We start from the raw sequence: 13,741 nt of genomic DNA, 5'->3' as shown, positions 1-13,741 counted from the left end.
CAAAATGGGTTCATGATTTGGGTATAAAGGTTGATACTATAAGCAATTTGGGAGAGCAAAGAATACTTACCTGTAAGATTTATGGAGAAGGGAAGAATTCATGACCAAACAAGAGACAGAGAGTGTTACAAAATGCAAAATGAATAATTTTGATTATGTTAAATTGAAAAGTTTTTGTATAAACAAAGTCAATGCAACAAAGATTAGGAGGGACACAAAAAAATTGGGAAACAATCTTTACAACCAGTGTTGCTGATAAAGGCCTTATATATACAACATACAGGGAACTGAGTCAAATTTATAGGAATACAAGTCATTCCCCAATTGAGAAGTGGTCAAAGGATATGAACAAGCATTTTTCAGAGGAATAAATTAAAGATATCTATAGGCATATGAAAAAATGCTCTAAATCACTATTGATTAGAGAAATGCAAATCAAAATAACTCTTAGGTACCACATCTTTCCTGTCAGATTGGCTAACATGACAAAACAGGAAAATGATAAATGCTGGAGAGGATGTGGGAAAATTGGAACACTGTTACATTGCTGGTGGAGTTGTGAATAGATCCAGCCATTCTGGAGAGCAATTTGGAACTAAGCCCAAAGGGCTATAAAAATGTGAATACATTTTGACCCCGCAATACCACTTCTAGGGCTGTATCCCAAAGAGATCATACAAGTGGGAAATGGACCTGTATGTACAAAAATATTTATAGCAGCTCTTTTTGTGGTGGCAAAGAATTGGAAATCAAGGGGATGCCCATCAATTGGGGAATGGCTAAACAAGTTGTGGTATATGAATGTAATGGAATACTATTGTGTTATAAGAAATGAGGAGCAGGTAGACTTCATAATAACCTATAAAGACTTATATGATCTGATGCTGAGTGAGGGGAGCAGAACCAAGAGAACATTACAGACACACGGTATCTGTGATGACTAACTTTGTAGACTTGGCTCTTCTCATCAACACAAGGTTCAAAGACAGCTCCAAAACACTCACAATGGAAAAAGCTATCTACCTCCAGAGAAAGAATTACAGAGTCTGAATGCAGATTGAGGCAAACTATTTGATCTCTTTTTTTTCCTTCTTTTTTGGTTTTGTTTCTTCTTTCTCATGATTCATTCCATTGGTTATAATTCTTCTTTACAACTTGACTATTGTGCAAATAAGTTTAATGTGAAGGTATATGTAGAACCTATATTGGATTAGATGCCATCTTGGGAGGGGAGAGGGAGGGAGAGAAAATTTGGAACTCAAAAACTTGTGGAACTGAGTACTGTAAACTAAAAATAAAAAATAAAATAAAAAATAATGATGTCAAAACTGTCCTCATCAAAACATATTTTAATGTACAGAAAGAAATACATAAGGAAGCATAGATAAGCTGGACATAGCTTTAAAGGTAACACATGAATTTATTACCTACTTTCTTAAAAGCAAGCTGTATGAAATAGAAACTCATGGCCTCATGCTCATTTTAAATGTTCAGAATTTTTTAACTAAAAAATAAAACATGTAGAAAAGTTGAAAGTAAGGATAGATACTGGATGAATACAAGTGTGGCATTATCATAAAAGTGTCATGAATGTTAAAATTCAGAATGGGCTGAGCCAAGCAAGGAAAGTTAAGGACAGCAAAAATAGGTTTCAAAGAGAAATACCAAAGGAAGTTCAGGGCCCCTGCTCAAGTAGGATGTGAGAGTGATAATCAATGACAGAGTGAAAGCACCGAGGTAGGCTGGTAACCCCAGAGAGCAAAGATGTGAGGGGGAGAAAAAAGGAATTTTGCCTGTTACCCTTCCAAGAAGAATGATTTTTGCACTATTTCCTGTATCTTCTCAGCAAGGTGTCAGTTGGCATATGCCTAAGTTATGTTCCAAATAATAAGTCTGACCATGTCACCCCACTGCTCACAAAGCCCAGTGGCTCATTAATGCATCTAGGTTAAAATACAAATGTCTCTTCTTAATCTTTAAAGTCCTTAGTCCACCACCAGATAGTACCAGGGGTAGAGTGCTGTGCCCAAAGTCAGGAAGATGAGTTCAAATCCAGTTTCAGACACTTAACTTACTGGCTGTGTGATCCTAGGCAAGTCATTTAACTTCTGTCTGCCTTAATTTACTCAACTGTAAAATGGAATTACTAATAGCATCAGAGGCAGTTAGGCAGCACAGTGGATAGAGTGTTCATCCTGGAATGAGGAAGACTACTCTTTCTGAGTTCAATCTGGCCTCAGACATTTACTAATTGTGTGACCCTGGACAAGACACTTAACCCTGCTTGCCTCAGTTTCCTCATCTGCAAAATGAGCTGGAGAAGGAAATGGCAAACCACTCCAGCATCTTCACCAAGAAAACCCCAAATGGGGTCAGCAAGAGTCTGATGCCATTGAAAACAACAACAATAGCACCCATCTCCCAGCGTTTTATGAAGTTCGAATGAGCTGATATTTGCAAAGGAATTAGCACAGTGCCTGGCACACAGTAGGTGCTTAATAAACGTTGGTTTCCTTTCTTTGCAACTTAGCCCTATTCAACTGTTCCAAAATGATTATATATTATTCTTCCTTACTCACTCAGCAGGACACATGGCCTATTGCTGTTCCTTATACTCAACATTCCATCTCCCCGTCTATATCTCCATGCATTTGTGTAAGTTTTCTCTCGTTCCTGGAATGTATTCCCTCATTGCCCCTGTTTCATATATAGAATTTCTAGCTTCAGTCAAAGGTAAGGCATAAGTGCCACCAACCTGAGACCTTTCCTGATGCCCCGAGTCTCTCATTCCTCTCCTCCTCTGAAGCGGCCTCATATTTACTTTGTATTTATTTTTACATACTTAACGTGTGTCCAAGTTTGTCTCCTCTCAATAGAATGTATGCCTCTTGAGGGCGGGGACTGCTTCATTTTTGTCTTCTTATTCTCAATCCAAAGGACCTGGCACCTGTTAAGGACTCAACAAATGTTTGTTGATGAATTAGTTTATTTTCTTTTGTCCTTGATCTTGATGCTTTTGCAGTATTGTAATCAGCCCAAATCATACATTCACTCTCTGCTTACCCATCATCCCTCATCTGGGCTATTTCGAAGCCTTCTAATTATTCAAGCCTCTCCTCTCTGTAAAACATCTTCCATATAGCTACATAAGCTATGTTGCTAAATCACAGGTCTGACCATGTCACTCCCCTATGAGAACACAATTTCTCCCAAGCCTCATCTATAAAACCTTTATTATTCACACATCTGCCCTCTGTTACCAACTAATCTCATCCCTTCATATCTCTCTCTCTCTCTCTCTCTCTCTCTCTCTCTCTCTCTCTCTCTCTCTCACACACACACACACACACACACACACACACACACACACACACACATCCCTTGGCTGATGCATAGTTTATGTCCATCAGGTACATAATTAGCAGGTTTAAGAAAACCTTCCTGGACCAGCAAAGGTTTCAGCCCACTCCAGTTTCCTGGGTCCTGCCATGTGAATCATCCCTAAATCTATCAGGATTTTTCATTAGGATATATTTTCACTCCACCTTGTAAATGTGGAAAGGATGGATTTAGTCAAGTGTTTGGACAAAACATTCATCAGTTTGGCATCCATGTGCTCTTATTCAGAGAAAATAATACTGTCTTGTCCAAATCCAGAGCCTGCTTCCAGAGCAACAACCTCATCTGCTGAATAACAGGTGTCCATAAACCTCCACCTACTCTCCTGCTCCCCCATCCTATCACGCCCAGAGGACCAGAATGAATCTTAATCAAATTTCCCCAAGCCAGATCAAAATGCTTGCCAGAACACGCAACAGTTGGCCAAAAATAAATCCTCAGCTTTCTGCTTTTCTCATCATCTACTTTCAGCATCCTGGACTGAACTCTTTATGACTTCGCAACTTCAGATCCAAGAAAAAGGAGCAAAAAAACCCTATTGAGGGAGGTGAACTGTGAAACAAGGCATTTTTTTTTGCTTCTTCCACCCTTGATTGGCCAACAAAAGCTCTCCTTCTCTGAGGGAAAGTAGAAAGTTAGATCTAGAAAGCACTTTAGAGGTCATCAACAGTAGTTCAGCTTCTTCATTTTGCTTGTGAAGAAACTAAGAAGTGACATGACTTAGCCAACATCACAGAAATGGCAGAACTGAAACCAAAACCAACATCTCTGGATTCATGGCCTTATGTTTTTCCACCATACCAGATCTCCCCATTTCCATCCCAAATGTCCATGACAAAAAACCATCCCAATTCACTTCTTATTTCACATCTTTGTCCTACTTGAACCTTCCATGGTTCCCCATTGTCTACAAAACAAAATCCAAATTCACTAGTGTGGCATTTGAGAGTGTCCATGATGTGGCACCAATCAATCTTCCTAGTCTCATTGTATCAAATTATAGGATCATGGTTTTAGAGAAGAAAAGAACCTCAGAGGTCATCTAGTCCTCCCACCTCATTTTAGAGTCAAGAAAACTGAGGTGTAGCAAAGTTAAAATGCTCCAAAACATACGTGCAGTAATTGGCAGAATCAGGATTTGAATTCAGGTTCTATAACCTAAGTTTAGCACTCGTTTCATTGACACCCCCCAATGCATCTCTTTTACCACATCCAACCAGACTACCACTGAATGCATCTCAAATTTTCCTACTTTGCTCATCCCATACTCTGAGCTAGGTATCATCTTGCTGTGCTCCTTTCATTCCATCTCTTGAACTCCTACCCACTTTTCAAGAGCCTGTTCAAATGCTAACTCCTCCATGATATCTTCCCTGATGCTCTTAGTCAAGCTAAGCCAAGTCAAGAAGCATTTACTAAGTACCTACGAGGTTGTAGGGCATTTTCAAAGAACTATCAATGCAATGAATGGCAAAAAGACAGTCCCTGCCCTCAAGGAACTCACAATCTAACGGAGGAAATAACATGTAAACAATTACATAAAAACAAGATATATAGGATAAATTGCAGATAATCAACCCAGTCAGATGTGGTCTCCCCTATTTATAAAGTCATTTTATTAGTATTTCTTCTAATTACACTTGTTATATTCTACTTAAAGTTATTTGTATGCATGTCTTTTTTCCTTATAAGATTTTAAGATCCTTGAGGAGCAATGTCATGCCTTTTATCTTTATATCTCTCCAAATAGATAGCATTTACTAAGTAATTGGTAAGCAGCTGTTAAATTAAAGAATGAATTAATTAATGTAAATATTAGTCCCTGTTTCAAAGAAAAGGAAAATTATTCTGCCTTAAATACTTCTTTAAAGAAACTAGATGTACATCTTTGGTCCCAAGATGGTAGAGGGAGTATGCTGGAAGGGTTGCCTGAAATACACTTTTCTATGGTAGAGGCTTGCAGTGCATCATCAGACATAATACATTATTGTAAGTCAAGATGGGCTATAAAAATTTAGTTTGGGATCCCATTCCCTGGACTATAAAACTGTCAACAAAGCAGGGCCATTTATGGTATTTTTGAAGTCCTGTTTATAATTGTCTCCCCAGGAAGGCCAGTTTCTCCTTGTACTATTTGGTCTAAGATTTCATCCTTCATCAATCAGAGTTGGGCTTTATTTGTTGTGCCTAAAAAGTACTGTAATAAATGGCAGACACACTTGGTGTATGCCAAAGAAAGACTCAACAGCCACCATTGGTTCTCTGGGCCCCTTTAGGCAGCATGGTCTAATGAAAAGATAACCAGCTTTGAAGTCTTATGATATAGGTTCAAATCCTGACTCCTTCTCTTACTAGTTGTATGATGGTGGACAAGTCTCTTAATCTCTTTGGCCATCAGTTTCCACATCTATAAAATGAAAAGGCTGACCATTAGATTTTGAGCTCTTTGAGGACAAGGACTGTCTTTTGCTTCTTTTACGCAGGGCCTAAAACATAGTAGACATTTAATAAATGCTTATTGACAGAATGACTTAACAGATGACCTATAAGGTCCCTTCCCACTTCATATGTATGATCCTATGATTAGATGGCACAGCTAGGTGGTGCCATAGTGGATAGAGCACTTTGCATGGAATCAGGAAGACTCATCTTCCTGAGTTCAAATCTGTCCTCAGACACTTGCTAGCTGTGTGACCCTGGGCAAGTCATTTAACCGTGTTTGCCTCAGTTTTGTCATTTGTAAAATGAGCTAGTGAAGGAAATGGCAAACCACTCCAGTATCCCTGCCAAGAAAACCTCAAATGAGGCCATGAAGAGTCAGATACAATTGAAAACAATTGAACAACAAAATAATTAGATGGCCTCTGAGGATACTTCTTACTCTAAATCTATCTTCCAAAGATTATACATTTGGCATGTAGACAGGTAATCACACTGTGTCTTAATAGTTCCATCCAACACAAACACAATGATTTCCTATATGAGTTTTGTGACTTCTCAGGGCAGTGGATGGTGTGGGAAGGGGGATCCTCTAATGTTGAAAATGTCCTCAACATCTTAAATAGAAAAATTATGTCATTTTTAAAATACATTTTAACCCTTTCTCTAAAGAGGAGGCATTACTCTGCTGTCATTAAACAGAATTGCAGCCAATAAGATTTGTTGTTTGTTTGTTTCTAAATGAGTATATTTTCAAGTGGTTTATTACATTCATAATACACCAATGCTTTACCCATGGTGACTCCACCATGCCTTTACGGTTAACCAATAAGATAAAATAGTAAGACAGATTTCCTGATATTACCATATTGACCTTTCTGTGCAAAGATGAGTTCTACTTTAAAAGTCTTCAGAGAAAATGTTGGTAGATTTAGAAATATCTTGCATATTAGCTTTAGCTGCTTAGGGTAGAACAAAGACTCAATATAGGCTTTTAGATTGCCAGTTTGGTTCTTTCAACTTCATTCAAGTCAATTCAGTAAAAGGTTGTTGAGCACAAACTATATACAAGAAAGTCAGTATGAAGTGGAGTAGTGGACTTGCCTAAAAGTCAAGATAACTAAGATTTGTATCTTACTGCTGACGTATACTAACCATGGTGACCCTGACCAAGTCATTTACTCTCTCAAGGCCCCAGACAATTCTTTAAGACTAAACATTTGTGGAAGAGTTGCTGCTGTACATTGGCAGAAATAATTTCCTCACAGGGATTTCCCCAGATCAATGAAATCACAAGTTCAGAAAAAATAGTAGATGGATAGTGACAAGGAGAGACAGAAACAGTGAACAACAGAGAAAGAGACAGAGAGAGAGAGAGAGAGAGAGAGAGAGAGGAGATAAGAGAGAAAGAGAGAGAAAACAAGGGACAAGGACAGAGAGAGAGAAAGAGGCAGAAAAAGAGAGAGACAGACAAGGATAGAGAAACAGAAAAAAAGAGAAATAGATTGGAGGGGAATGGGAGCAGAATGGAAGAGGGAGAAACTTATATACATACATACATAAACACACCTTTACAAGCTACATTCTCTGGGATGCAGTGGCAAAGCAATTGTCATGGCACACACTAGGAATGCGGGCATTGCTTGTGTGTGTGTTATACATTTGTATGTACTTGGACACACTTATCAGCATGTTTTCAAATCAGATCTTCCCACCCTAATTTCATCCTTCCCCTTCATCATTGATTGTGTCAAAATCAAACACTTACAGGCCTTTTTAATTCCCTGAACGGCATACTCAATTGTTATTTAGTCATGTCCAACTCTTCATGACTCTGTGTGGGATTTTCTTGGCAAAGACACTGGAGTGGTTTGCCATTTCTTTCTCCAGTAGATTAAGGCAAACAGAGATTAGGTGACTATTCCAGTGTCACACAGCTAATGAGTTCTGAGACCAGATCTGAACTTAAGCCTTCCTGACTCTAAGCCTAGTGCTCTGTCTACTGAGCCACCTAGCTGACCAAATACCAGGTGCCTATTTTTCTGTGACTTAATTAATGTCAGAATAACACAGATTTATAGCCAGAAAGAAACTTAGAGATCATCTACTACAACCTGTTCATTTTGTAGATGAGGAAACAGAAGTTTAAAGAAATTAAAGCAGACAAGTAATAAGAGCAGAACTAGGATTTGAACCCAGGTCCTCTTCCAACAAATCTAGTATTTTTTTCTAACAAAGCACACTGCCTCATTTTTGTTTTTTTCTTTCTGCAGGCACAGAGGAGGTTGGTAAACAGGATCTGCTCTCTAGGCTCTGAAAAGGTTCAGAGAAAAACGAGGTATGAGGGAAGCAAAGTGAATCCATTCCACATTACAGATGGAGGGGAACTTCAAAATCATTTAATCCAATGTAATCATTTTGCAGATGAAGAAACTGAATTAAAGAGATGAAATGATTTGTCCAAGGTCACAAAGTTAGCTAGTGGAGGCACCAAAATGAAAACCCAGTTTCTTTTTTTTAAGATTTCTTTTCAGTGTTCTTTCTTCTATGCTCAATTCAGTAAAATTTAATACAGCTCAACAGAATATTCTTCTTATGAATTTAATAATGTTCAACTTATTACAATAGAACCTGGAGAGAGATATGACAGAGGCACCATTCTCAAGGAATTTGTCATTTAAGAGTTGGGGAAAGATAAGCACACAGCCAGAAGTAATATAAGAGAAAGTCTTGTAAGTGCTAGGTAGTGGTCTGGGCAAACTGCTTGGAGAAATTTGAAGAGGAAAAAGTGCCTTTTTCTTGGTGTGGGATGGGGTAGTAGGAAGGCTTCATGGAAGAAATTAATTCTGAGTTGGGCTTTAAAGGCCCTGAGTTCCCTGGGTTCCTTCAAGTCTCAGCTAAAATCCCACCCTCTGCAGGAAGGCTTTCCTGATTCCTCTTAATTTTAGTGCCTTCCTTCTGTTGATTATTTCCTATTTATCTTGTATGCAGTTTGTTTGAATGTATTTGTTTGTATATTGTTTCCCCCATTATATTGTAAGCATTTTGAGGGTAGGGATTATCTTTTGACTTTCTTTGTATCTCTAAATCTTAGCACAGTGCCTGGCACATAGTAGGTGCTTAATAAATGTGTACTGATTGACTAAATGACTAAAAGGAGGAATGAGATATTCAGGAAGCAAGAAAGAGTAACTGAAAAAATTTGAGTATAGGAGTAACATAATCAGAGTGGTCCATTAGGAAGTTTTTTTGGACAACGATAGAGGATACACTGGAATGTAGATAGGTGAGAGTGAAACCAATTAGGAGGTTATTCCCAGAGTCTTAACAAGAACAGATGAGGGCCAAAATTAGGGTAGTTACAGTGGGGGTAGAGAGGAGGGGTCAGACTATAGGGATCCTGCAAAGGTAGAAACCATCAGACTTGACAACTGATTGAATGTGTCAAGTGATGGTGAGGAAAGGGTCAAAATATCTCCAGGAGCCTCCAGTCACAGAGATTTCACCTCTGACATGTCCATATATTGAACCTATGTCTTAGGCCATAGTGAAGGGCCACAGTGAAACAGCAGAGTGCAGTGAAAAATGCTCTCAATTTGGAGTCCGAGGATTTAGGTTCAAATCCTGGCTCAGACACTCAGTATCTGTGTGAATTTGGACAAGTAACAAACTCTCTGGGTTCCATTTTCCTCTCCTGAACACTGAGAGAGCTAGCCTCTCCTTCTAACTCGAGATTTGTGATTCTACTATTAAATCTATAATTTTATAATCTCAATATTAATCAAAAGCTTATTCTGTGATTGATCTTGATATGGTAACCCAAATCTCCCTTTTTGGAAAGACAGACACAGAGATGGAGAGAAAGACAGAGAGAGAGAACATATTATGTGTGTGTGTGTGTGTGTGTGTGTACATACATACATATATATATATATATATATATATATATATATATATACACACGTATATACCTGAACAATTTCTATTTATAGATACACACACATATACATATGTGTGTATACTGTGTATCTGGACAAACATATATTGTGTATATATGTATGTACTTAGCCATGCTCCTGTAAAGATATGTATATATGTATTACTTGGACAATGTTATGTTGCATATGTATGCGTGTGTATATATGTGTGTGTATAATATATACATAAAAATGTAATTGGGGAAACTATGTATATGCACATATATATGTGCTTATATGTAGTTACTTGGACATTCTTATATGTATACATGTATTTGGACAAACTCACCATATGTATATATGTACTTATATGTGTACATATGATATATGTGTATATATCATATACTTGGACAAACTTGCATATATTTATACATATGTGTATATACGTGGATATATGTGTGTGAATATATTCGTATGCATGTATATACTTGTACATCCTTATGTATGTGTATGCATATGTATCTAATATATTTGGACAAGTTTTGTGTATAGGGATATGATATGTGTGTATAACACATGTTTGTCCAATTATATACATATATACATATGTATGTGTGTATGGACAGCGAATTGAATCCAGAATTCAACGGAAGAGTTGACCGGATAGTCTTCGAGGAACTGGAAGTTCTTATAGTAGGTCTTCTGTACATTAGGGCTTGGAGGTTGAAGGTGAATTGCCCCCCAATCCTAAAGATATGGGCATGACTAGCTCGATCCAAACACTTCCTTTCTCCTCCAAGAACCAGTTTCTATTCCCTAACCATCATTTTCAACCCCATCCCTGCATAGAACTTTCTCTGTATATGTATATGGAGATAGGAGACCAGTGGAGGAGTACTATGACCTAAAAACCCAGCCTCTTCTCAGAAAGCATTGGTAACTTATTAACTTTTAGCTACAGATGAAAAAAAAATTCTCTTTTAGCTCAGAGCCCCCAGACAGAATAAAAGCATGGCACTTAGGACTGAGGGTTAGAATCACTTTTTTTTAATTTCACTATATGTGCAACATGCCAATTTCTGACCACTTTGCATCTGTCTTATCCGGCATAGATAATGAAGCACACTACCACGAAGTTAAATGAGTCCTTTATCAAAATCAGCCAGCTTCAGTACTAATTAAAATATCAAGTCAACAATTTGAAAGAACTTAAAAACTCTGGATTAAAACATCTATCCTATGAGACAAAATGGAACAGGGGAAATAGGAAGAAACATTTCACCATCTGCATGAATCTTCTGTCAGAGTAATCAATCTGGCATGCCCCAGGACCTGGCCTAAGCTGTCCCATCAGCAGACGAAGGTGACATCTAGAGTTGAGCCTGGTTGCACTAAACACCATCGATGGCTGGGCCCCCTCCTCCTGAGGAGGGAAAGAGATAGACTCAGGAAAGACAGCAGCCAGATCCTACAGCACGTTGGCTTGCCTCAAATACTTTTCTCCTCTCAAAACCATGTTACCTGGGCTCTAAGCACTACACTATCCTTACAGATGAAGTAGAACAAAAGCCACACTAATTTGGAAGAGTGAGTGTTACAATCCCATGAGAATTGGTTCTTTACCAGAAAGGCCGTGAATACAGCCAAACGTACAGGCAGCTGGAAATGCAGCCAATACATGCTTTGTTCATTAGATGAACATAGCTATGAGAGTGGAGGTATTGATATGAGTAATTAAACCTCACACTTGGGACCAAAGCAGTTGCATTCTCATCCTCATTCCCCTCCCCACATCTCCATCCCAGCCTTGGGGCTAATGGGTTCTGCTCAGCAGTCTCCTATGGACTTCAAAGGAAGGAAGAAGGCACTAAGCCCAAAACTATTTTCAGGCATGTTTCACACAAGTGCCACATGTCTAAGAGCATCATTGTATATGTGGGCCTCCACAGGACAGACAGCAAGCTCCTGACCATAGCTGGATCATTTATCATCCTCCTCTTTCTTTTCCTCAACTTCTCCCTCCTTCTCAGATGTATGAACTGCTTCCTTCCCCAAAGGGGCACAGATTCTACCCTCATCCCCTCTTCCTATCACAGACTAGTTTGGAAAATAATGTCGTATTAAATATAGGTGAAACATACTTAGTTGTCAAAAACTATTCCTTTTTCTAATCTCATTTGGCTAGTAATATAACACAATGCTACACTCATCCAGTGTATAGTAGTCACAAATCTGGACTTGGAATCTTTGTTTCTAAACTCCAACACTTGCCATGGGCAAGTCACCTGACCTACCTGAGACTCAGTTTCTTCGTCTGTCAAATGGAAATATTAATACTTACATAGTAGTACCTATTCACAATGTTGTTTTGAGGAGAATGCTTTGTAAATTTTAGAGTACTATAGAAATGTGAGTTATCAAGGACATTAGAGCTGGGTTTGGAGGTCAAAGGACCTGAGTTCAATCAGCTCTGTGACTTGCTGCCTGTGTAAGCTTGTAGAAGAACTTTCCTGGGCTCAGTTTCCTCATCTGCAATCTTAGTGCCTTCCCTCTAAGATTCCCCTCAATTTATTCAGCATCTAACGTGTTTGCATGTTGTCTCCCCCTTTAGACTGTGAGTTCCTTAAAAGCTGGGACTGTTTAGGGGTTTGGCTAGGCTTGGTTTTTTTGCCTTTCTCTATGCCTCCAGCACTTAGCACAGGGCTTATCACATAGTAGGTACTTAATAAGTACTTGCTGACTAACTGTAATATAAGGGAATTATGCCAAACTGTCTAAGCTCCCCAAGGGCATGAATTATTTCACTTTTGTCTTTGTATCAACAGTACCTAACACAGTGCTTATTGAATTAAACTGAATCTAATAAAACAGGAATGTCAATTTATTTATTTTTATGGAACCTGTGGTTTCCCAGGTATAGGGAGCTCCAGGTGAGGAATTATTTCTACTAGTACAGATTGAAACCTTCTTGCACTGAGGTTAAGTGACTTGGCCAGGGTCACACAACCAGTAAGTGTCTAAGGAAAAATATGAACCCAAGTTGTCCTGACTCTGAAGCTAGCTCTCCCTTTCCAATAAATGTATTTACACTGAAAGTTATGACTGTCAAGCAGATGAGAATAATATTCATGTTTTTCAGTCAGCACATTCTCTTCTTGGTAGGACAGCATATTTGTAAAACCATATAATTATCCAAAGATTGTTTAGGGAATTAGGAGAGAGACAAAGACAGAGCCAGAGAGAAACAGAGAGAGACCGAGGAGGGGGAGAGAGAAAGCAGGGCAGGGGAAAAGGGGGGTGGTGGAGGGGGGAGAGAGAGAGAGAGAGAGAGAGAGAGAGAGAGAGAGAGAGCAAAGAGAATTGACTGACCTTGAATAATACTACCATGAAGTCACAGAAACTTGATACACTTATCTCTAAGGCTCTACCTTTTGAGAATGCCCAACTATTCATGACTATTCACACTTGCTTAGGAGAGCACCCTGTCACCTGGATTGTACTGGATCAATTGCACTCAACAAGTACCTACTATATCTAAGACATTGTGTTGGGTATTGGGAATACAGAGGAAATGGTCCCTGTCCTCCAGAAAGTTAAATCTGGGGATGGGGGCGGGGGTAGAACATTGATGGGGTTGTTGTATAACATGCTCATGTGTGAGTAATTACGAAGCAAAAACAAAGTAGAATAGGAATAGCAATAGAGACTAAACCTGTGATGTCATGAAGACTGGAACTCTCCAGTGAGGAAACCCACTCTGCAGATGTAGACAGATATCTTCTCTGCAACATGTATAGAAATAAATTTAAATAGATTTATTTTAAAATAAATTTAAAGCATTAACTGGGTGGCTAAGGAAAGGCCTTGTAGAAGAGATGGCTGGAACTGGAGATCCGCTCTGAAGGAAGCAACAAGTGCTGGCAAAACCCAGCTCTTTGGATCTCCTTTGCCTAGATTCCACGCAAATCACCAGTTCAGATAGAATG

This window comes from Trichosurus vulpecula, chromosome 1 (assembly GCF_011100635.1).
Source record: "Trichosurus vulpecula isolate mTriVul1 chromosome 1, mTriVul1.pri, whole genome shotgun sequence".
NCBI classification, from domain to species: domain Eukaryota; kingdom Metazoa; phylum Chordata; class Mammalia; order Diprotodontia; family Phalangeridae; genus Trichosurus; species Trichosurus vulpecula.
The sequence above is the reverse complement of the archived record's forward strand: the minus strand, read 5'-3'. Positions refer to the sequence as shown.